We start from the raw sequence: 9,737 nt of genomic DNA, 5'->3' as shown, positions 1-9,737 counted from the left end.
GAGAATCAATTAAAATACCCCTTATGGTTCTTAAAATCTTTCTCAGCACAAGGGCTCTAAGAATGCAACAAAAATATATGAATTAGCTGTTCTTGAGGTAACTTATATCATTATTATTTATATTCTACTGGATTGAAGTGTCAGTCATGGGGTATCAGCCCCAGTGAATCATAGAATCATGGAATCATAGAATGGCCTGGGTTGAAAAGGACTCAAAGATCATCTAGTTTCAACCCCCTTGCATGGGCAGGTCACCAACTACTAGACCCAGGCTGCCTAGTCATATCCAGCCTTGCCTTGAATGCCTCCAGGAATTCACAACCTCTGTGGGCAGCCTGTTCCAATGTGTCACCACTCTTTGTGTGAAAAACTTCCTCCTAATATCCACCCTAAATCGCCCCTGTCTCGGATTAAAACCATTCCCCCTTATCCTATCACTATCAACCCATATAATAGTCATTTCCCCTCCTGTTTATATTCTCCCTTCAAGTATTGTAAGGTCACAATGAGGTCTCCCCAGAGCCTTCTCTACTCCAAGCTAAACAAGCCCAGTTCCCTCAACCTTTCTTCATAGGAGAGGTGCTCCCTCTGATAATCTTAGTGGCCCTCCTCTGGTCTCGTTCCAAGATCATCTCTGTGTCTTTCTTGTGCTGGGGGCCTCAGGCCTGGACACAGTACTCTGGGTGTCCTCACAAGAGCCAAGTAGAGGTGAACAGTCACTTCCTTCTCCCTTCTGGCTTTCTGGGTGCAAGGGTACACTGCTGGCTCATGTCCAGCTTCTTATGCACCAAGACCCCAAGTCCTTTTCCACAGGACTGTTCTCCAGGAGTTCTTCGCCCAGTCTGTATAAACCTGGAATTCCCCTGCTCAAATGCAACACCTTGCACTTGGTCTTGTTGAATCTCATTAGGTTCATATGGGCCCACTTCTCCAGCATGTCCAGGTCCCTCTGGATGTCTTCCCTTCCTTCCAATGTACTGACTGCACCGCTCAGCTTAGTGTCGTCTGCAAACTTGCTGAGAGTGCACTTGATTCCATCTGTGTAATTAATAAAGATGAATGAACCCACAATAGACACAAGTGCATCTTCTTCCCGTTTACAAATTGTTTACATGTTCAAACAGCTTTGTAAGTTTAGTCTTTATTGTAATATGAATACAACAAATGGAAAGAAGGGTGAAGTGTACTTGGCAAACACATGATATGTTTCTTAATTGCTCACAAAAACGTTTAGGCAAAACTGAACAACTGCACAAAAAAGCAGCAACATAGCTATGATGAAATAGAACTAGATCTGATGCAGGATGTCTACCCTATTCATAATATGACAGCCTATTAATTTACAGAAAAAAAGAGAGGTGTGGTCACATTAATTGTTGGCCCTTCTTTCTCAATCAAATCATACTAATTGGTTTTTAAAGGGAAAAAAAAAAAAGAAAAGGGAGGAGGTGGGGGAAAATTAAGATAATTCAGCCAGATCTCTATCTCATTTAAAAGAAATTGTCATACGATATCATCTCCTAACAGCATACCCACCCAACACTCCCCTTTGTCAAATTCATATACTGCTTCCTTTTTTTATTACTTCAACCTAAGAGATCTATTAAAATTAAACTCTAGTTTTGTGAATTCGTTGTTAATTATAGCTTTAAAATATCTATTAAGTAATCTACTACTGTATTCCTAAGCTAAATTTTTTAACTTTATCCTTCAGATAAAGTTGAAAAATTGAGACCTGATTTTCATTTATGTTCTCACCTATTCATTATTTATTCTGTTACCATAAAGGAGATCTGCATACAAATATACAATGCCTTAAAGTCTGTAGGGTGTTTTTTGTTGATGCTTTTATTTTTCTCTCTCTTTCCAGGATTTACCTTACTGACAAACCTACATCTTTAAATTTAATAAAAGTCACAAAACTTATTATCAGGGTTATTTCCAAAGAAATGGCACTGTTGCTAAAATTAATGCCTCTAACAAAATGGTAAATAGTTAAGTGGTAAATTCTACAGTTATTTTTGACTTTATAATTGTTAAGACCAATTCTCCTAATTCTCAAGCTGCTGTCACAATTGCATGGGAACAGCTATATTGCTAGCATGTCCTTGTATTACTGTACATTATTATTTGATTTATAGAAATTATGTAGTCTTGTCAAAGAAAATCTGATGCTTTGTCTCATGGTATTTTTAATGTTTGATAAGAAAATTTTCAGTTTTTTCTGTTGAATTTTTCAGCATTCAGACAAAACTCTTCAAGCATCATAGTTTACAAAATTATTCTGTTAGAATTACTTAGAATTACTTTTGTTTTGTTTTTTTTTTTCCTCTTTCTTTGGGGAAGAGGTGAGGAACATCATATTGATTTGGTAGCAGCCTTCAGGAAGGAAAGAGATGCTCTTGTGCTTTTTCTACGACTTTTTAGATATCATTTCTTGGGAGAAAGGATTAATGTGCTGTTAATGACAACAATTCAGTTCTTCTAAAGCTTGCAAAAAGACTGTCTAGGAGCCTACCCATGCATCTCTCTAATTTAACACTGACACATTCAGTACAAAAAAACGGTTCAAATTTTAAATTTGTTGTAGTATCATTTTTTTCTCCATATATGCTATATACGTGGAATTAGAATGGCATCCTCCTTTATCATATGTAGATTTTGCACAAGTACTTTATCAGTGTCTATGTATGGATGACTTCTTTATTTCTCAGGGTCTATTGCTTTACATAGTTCATTGTGAGCCATCTAGCAGACTCTTAAAGATAATTTTTGTTTTCACATTCAGGCATCAATCATCTGATTGCTTTTGAGGAATCCAATTAGTTTTGAAAAATAAAGGAATGACTCCCCAGCTTCGTATCCTTCATATCTTCTTCATGATTTCTCCTTTTTTTTCTCAGGGTGGCATTCATTTCATTTTTATCTTGAGTCTAGTATTACAATTCCGTGATTTAGTCTCTGAGCATTAAAACCATAAAGCATTTCACAGTTTGCATGTGACTGTCTTCTTTTGCTCATCTCTTCCCTGTATATCTGCAATGACTTTTATTTCTTAAATGTTTTTCCCTTTCTAGGATTTTCAGTTTTATGTTTTAACATTATGTATTTCTTTTGATGGCTTCCCTTAGTGGACTAGATGGTGGCTGTAGGGGAATTGTTATGTCACAGCCTGAACTGATGACTGAGCAGCCGGTGAAGGAGTATGGCTGGCCCAGGAAGCACAGGTGTGAAAAATTGACGGGTTTCCCACTTGACCAGGAGTGCCCTGGGCTCAATTAAGGGCTAGCCTCTAAAGGGAGAACATCTTTTGCAGGAGAGTTGCTTGCTTAGTGGATGTGCTTGCCTGTCAGAGATTTTCAGCATTAACTGGGTGAGTCTAACTTTTTTTTTTCTTCTTCTTCCCCTTGCAGTAAATGGTTATTGGTATTCCCAGCAATACTGTCTGGTATTGAGAAGAATTTCTCAGAAGTAGTTTCACTGTTTTGTGGAATTAACAGTGACCATTAAACACTTGGAATAGAGAGTTTTGCTTCATTCTCTGGACACTGGTATTCCTATGTGAAGTTCAATGTTTGGCTAAAATAGAGTAAAGAAAAATAAAACAGGGGTCTCTACACAGGACTGCCCAAGAACAAAGCCCTGTGTCTGGGAATTTTGTCCAAGTGCTTCTTGAATTCTGACAGGTTGGTGCCATAGCTACTATCCTGAAGAGCCTATTCAAATGCCTGACCAACATTGCATCATATCTTATTGCTGTCTCCAGCGAAAAGAGCTCAGTGCTCCCCTCTGCTCCCTTCACGAAGAGCTGCTATGGAGCCTTCCTGTAGTCTCCTTTTTGCTAGGCTCAACTACTAATTCTCAAACATATTTCCTGCTAGAACTTTTACTATCTTCCTAAACCTCCTGTGGATGTTCTCTAATAGTTCTATGTCTTCAAGGTAGTGTTTTATCACAGTGCTACTGTCTCTTACTCCATTCTCCATTGTTATCTTCCCTAGGAAGTTTTGATCATCAGGGAACATATATATTATATCTGATGCCATATATGAGTGCATGTTTTTATTAAATTTATAATCTTGAAACATCTTGCTGATCTTGGAAGTTCAGCCCAGAGTTAGAGTACGTTCTTCAGAGAAAAAAATCCTTACAGATTTAGGAAATGAGGCAATTTTCCGTGCATGTTAACTGTTTTCCTTATTCAATTAATGCCAGTTGAGTGTAGTTCTGAAGAAGTATGTGTCGCTGTACATCAGGCAAGAGCAGTTTCTCTGCATAATTAGTTTAACTTGCTTTCAGTTAATGTTCAGGAAAAAAAAGTAAAGCAAAGTTTATGTTCAGATAAATTGATTTCTAACTCCTGTGAAGTTGCTAGCACACAAGTGGATAAGTACTTATTCTTAAAAGTTGGAGGGTGAAAGAGGTCTGGTAATTATCACCTCTCTATAAAAGCCCAGGGGTAAGATTTGATAAAAATACTAGCGCACACCACTACACTGTGTTACTGTTGAATGAAAATAGACAAATGCCTGAAGGAAGCTTGAAGTGCTGAGCAGGGAACTGCAGATGTTGATGTGACATTATTAATTACAAGGGTATTATGGCCTTGTCTGCTAGAATTTCAGGAATTCACGTAGCAAAAATGTGACATCTACTGCAGTTGTTATACTTCACCAAATACAGTATTTCTGTCAAACTGTTCATGTTACTTTTTTTTTTCCAAAGTAAAAAACATTTTGATCAGTCCAGAAAGTAGAAGTGAAATAATGCAGAACTGAAACACTCATTTTCTGTGAAATGATTTTGTGCACTAAATATAAGTGTACCAAAGTGCTGCTGTAGCGTTTGGGAATGCATGCTCTACCTTTGGTGCATATTTTCCCCTCTGTGTCTCCATAGGCATTTAGGTAGTTTAAGTTATCTTTTTAAATGGTACCTTCTTCTTTGAGAACAAAAGTATCAGTAGCTACTATTAGAATGGAGTCAGAACAGCTGTGACTCAGTACTGTTTACTGTTTACATGTTTACTAAACCTGGGGAAAATGAATTTCAGCAGAAATGAAATAAATGTAGAAAACATCAATGTTCTGTCATGACTTTCATTTATTTTACAAGATAATCAATGAAAAATTCTTTTTTCAAAAAAACTAGTTTTGTGTTCAAAAATACCTTCTTCTGTAGTAGAAGTTTTTTTTCCTTATGCTACTGTGCTTTCTGAATATAGTCTTTAACCTCACACAGTGAATTTTAAATCTCTGTGGAGCTATACTGTTGCTAACATTAAGCATTCCCTTCATTTTTACTGTGAAAAATTTCACTGTGGAATTCCATATTCAGTCTCTAAATAATTTCCACATCATAAGTATGGGCATATCTTACTTTCTTTAGTGAAGTAGGATCTTCCAACCTTCTACACTACTACTATAAATGAAGATGTTACAGTCTAAATTACAGAGCAAATCCAGAATTAATGTAAAGCCTATGTTTAAGCTTTTCAGCTTAACCCTGAAATTTGGAGATGCACAATACAGAATGAACATTTGCAAATTTCCTTTTCCTCAATGGCAGGTGTTGTACACCTTAAGCCTGATACATGCCTGATGATTAAATTAGACAAAAGACTTCAGTTTCTTTTCTTAGTTGTTTTTATTAAGTTGCTGTACATATAGCTGTATGTGTACTAACTTTAATCTTTCACTGTTAAATTTGGAAGTCAAAACAAGAGTGGCCTTTTTCTTTGAAGAACTGATCTAAGAATTAGCCTATCCTTCACAGTCTTGCTTTTATCAATTGAGGATTACTGGCAGATTGCTTATGAGAGATTAACAGGTTAAAGCTTCATTGATTTGTATCTTTGTTCTGTTTCAAAAGATGCCTAACAGACTCATTCAGTTTTAAAAGAAGTTTGAACAAACCTATTATTTAACATGTTGTTGGAAATGTGTGAAAGAACTTTAAGGCAGATTGAAACCTTAAATCAGGTTTTAATTTTAATTTTTATGAATTTTAATGCTCAGAATTGTTTTAGCGAGAAAAATCACTTCTGAGAGAATTTGTCCAAAGTGGAACAATATAATTATTTCTGTTGAAAAAGAGAATCCTAACACTGCCTATGACAAAAGTGGAAGACATAAGCAATTTTATCCAGTTCTGTGGGTTCACATAATGTGTTTATCACAGTCCGGATAGGTGGTAAGAGGAGGGGCAAAAGATGTGGGTTTTAGGAACAGCTCTATCAGGAAGAAGGAAGGTTTGTAGCTTATGGAACAGACCAGCTAACAGCAGTAACAAGAAGTAAGAAGAAAAAGGCTTCAAGAAGGATGGAGTGATGGTGAAAACAGCAAAGATGTGAATCATGTATTTTGTTACTATATTCTGCACTAGATATGGCCTTCAAGAGGCACAGGGAGATCTGCTAAGGAGCAGTATGTTATAGAGTATATCTTTTACAAATAGAGGAGAAGGATACTTGGAGCCAAATTCAGAGTTCTATGGAAGAAAGAATGATTTTACCATGGGAAAAGTGCAAGGGGAAAGAAAGGGAGGAAGAGACAGAATTACAGAATCGTAGGAATTGGAAGGGGTCTCTGGAAATCATCTAGGTTCCCCACAGGAAAGCATCCAGGGTAACGAGTATCTCCAGAGAAAGAGATTCCACAATCTCCCTGGGCAGCCTATTCCTGTGCTCTGTTACTCTCAAAGTTCTGTATCGTGTTTGTGTGGAACTTCCTGTATTCCCATTGTCCCTTGTCCTGTCGCTGCACACTGCTGAGAAATGTCTGGCCCCAAATATCTGGGGGAAGCAGAGAATGGAAGAATGAGAGTCAAGGGTGAATATATGAATTGGAGAAGTAAGTTAAGGTAAGGGGTAGAACTTGGAAAACAAATGGTACAGGAGGATTCTCAAGGGGAGAGAAAATGAAACGGGGAGGTCTTAGAGGTAAGGAAAGGTACTAATAATGAAGGTAGAGGAATATTTTAGGAGACTAGGACGGTCTCAGACATTTTGAAGGAGGTTTGAGAGAAAATGTTATTGCACAATACAGGAAAAAAAGAGTATTTAAAAGGAGCAACAAAGGAGGTAAATGATAGAAAACCAACAGTTGATAACTTTTGGCAAGCACATAGAGTATCTCCTGGCTGTGATCAGCAAGAACAACTGAGAAATTTTAATTGACTCTTATCAGTCTGGAAATTACTATGACTTATAAGATGGAAAAGATTATGACTTATAAGATTGAATCTTACAATTATAACTTCATTTTTATAGAGTTGTACAGCTTACAGACACTAGTTTTCTTCTGTCAACTTTTCTTGCTGTTTACTGACTGTACCGTGATGTGATACAGCTGCCTTAATTGGAATGCTACTTGTTTCTACGCATACTCAGTTGAAGTGTTTAAGTATTGTCACAACTAACGTTAAATATGTTAAATGTCAAGAGAAATACTGAGTATGGTATTAATTTCTATTACAACACTAAAACATGTATTTGAAAAGAAGTGCAGAAAACAAGTGTTTACAAGAATTAGAAAACAAACTTAACGATTAAAGAAAGATAAAAGAACAAAACTAGTTACGATTAATCTAAATCAGTCTCCTGCTCATGTAAGGGTGCTGTTACTTTTTCTTTTAGGTCAGTTTGAGTTCAGAATGACTCTGTGTATACAGGAAGTGGTAGACGTGGAAAACTGAATGTTCAGAATATGGCCTTGGAAAATTTATATTGCTTCATCCAGCCTACCCCGTGCAGCACCTTCCTCTCTAGCTTCCAACTTATGTGCTTAATTGAGAAGGGAGATGCCCTTCAATCTTTTTTGGCATTTTGTTTCATAGAAATGCACTTTTAAATAATTGAAATGTTGGATAATGTCAAGCTGATCGTCCAATAAGTTTGTATTGGTGAAGTTAATTTTTATGTTGCTTAATTTATGAACTGAAATAGTCATTGCAATCATATTGAAAAGTCACCGCTATTTCATTGTTCTTATGTTATAAAAATATACCACACGTATCAGAATCATTCAGCATGGAATCTGTTGATGACCTTTCAATATTGGATCTATTTGTAAAGCGTCCTCACACTGGGAATCTAAATTAAATTTAAAAAAGTTAAAACAAGTGCGTACTTACCTTCAGGAAAGAAAAGCAAGAACAAAAACAAATTACTAGTGTAAAGATGCCAAAGTTCATGATTTCAAAGTAATGCTAAACAAGAGAAACCCTCAATTGTCTCTTCACTGTGGAAAATTCTTGTAGACTAAGTTGTTAGATGGCTGCATCTTATTTTATTTGTCTCCCCTGCTTCTTACATTTTTGACACTCTTAGACGTATCACTCTTGAAAATTAATTGCAATGCAAATATTTTAAAATACAGTGATGTCTGTATTGCTGTATTCTCACATATCTGTTTCCTAAAGACTGCTCCTGGAAAATCAAACCAAGCATACATCTATTTTATGAAAAGACCTTCTGGGTGTTTATGATATTGCAAAGTGTTTTTTTTTTTGTTTTGTGGTTTTTTTTTTTTTTTTTTTAAAAAGAGGTATCACTATGCTTCAAACATTCATTATAGTAAAAGTGCACAATAAATCATCCTGACTGTAAAAATACAATTTTATAACTATAAGTTGTAAGATAGTAAATTACCTTCCTGGAAAACATTTTTTTTTTCTTAGTCTGGAGATCTCTTATCAGAATTCTTTATGATCTCATTAGGTTTCCTTTTGAAGCAGAAATCTAAATAATTTAGCTTTTGATTACTAATTCATGCTAAAATAATTTGTGAATGTTTACATTATATGAAGCTCATTCATTGAATTATTTATCACCTGGTATAATTTCAATAGGCATTTGTTTAATTTTTAATGCTTTACACAGAATACCATTAGAACAACAATATCCCATGGTGTAAATTACTGTGGAGAAGCACCCTATTCTTAATCAGGAAGTTGAAAATTAATATTTCCAAACAAATAATGCAACTTTGTCCCTTCTTCTTCTATATCCCCACATACATTATTGTTGATATGTATGGTGACCTTGTATTATATTTACCACTGGGAATTACTTGTAATATGGAAACAGAATCAAATTTATAAAACTTCTGACAAGAAGGATTTATAACAGCTATTTAATCCTGTTTGTAGGAGAACAACTCTGCTTTTAGTGAAGTGCTTGTAGGATCAGCTTATAGGTGAAACAGTCTCATGAAACATCATTTTTGAACAAGAAATAAACTTACATCTTCTAGTTATATATTAGAGGAAAAGAAGTGCTGGGGATGTGTAGTGACACTCTCCAGAGCGTGGCTAACTGTATCAGTTCTCATTATGGTAAAATGGCCTTGCATTAGCTAAGATATGGAAAATAAGCCTGGAGCTCCTTTATGTGTGTTGTTCATCTTTTGGTCTTGCACTATGCATTCTTGTTTTCTTAATAAAAAAATTTTCAAGTTCTTTAAAATTCTTTATTGAAGTTGAAGCTATGTTGATTGATTGCTTGCTTAACATTACAGTGCATGTTATTGTTTACTGGCAAATTCCTTTAATAACACTATGGGTAACCAGTAGATAAAGGGTAAGAATATAAAACTGAGTAGTAATTATGATACTATGTGTTGCTGACTGCTTGAATTTCAGATTTGTAAGAACTGTGAAAGTTGAGAGAGAAGGAACATAAAGAGTCATTCACAGTACTTACTTTTTTTTTCTTTTTTCTTTTTTCTTTTTTTTTT

At 35.5% G+C, this 9,737-nt stretch overlaps 1 long non-coding RNA gene across 1 annotated transcript in view; it reads left to right on the top strand.

Moving 5' to 3' along the window:
* The first annotated feature begins 3,294 nt into the window (after positions 1 to 3,294).
* The window catches only part of LOC109366964, a 26,387-nt gene continuing 19,944 nt past the window's right edge, over positions 3,295 to 9,737 (top strand). Inside the window, exon 1 of the long non-coding RNA XR_004159378.1 lies at positions 3,295 to 3,373. This is a non-coding gene — a long non-coding RNA (uncharacterized LOC109366964). The remainder of the gene's footprint in view (positions 3,374 to 9,737) is intronic.

This window comes from Meleagris gallopavo, chromosome 3 (assembly GCF_000146605.3).
Source record: "Meleagris gallopavo isolate NT-WF06-2002-E0010 breed Aviagen turkey brand Nicholas breeding stock chromosome 3, Turkey_5.1, whole genome shotgun sequence".
Lineage (NCBI taxonomy): Eukaryota > Metazoa > Chordata > Aves > Galliformes > Phasianidae > Meleagris > Meleagris gallopavo.
Note: the sequence above shows the minus strand (reverse complement) of the source record. Positions and strands in the feature narration are given on the sequence as shown.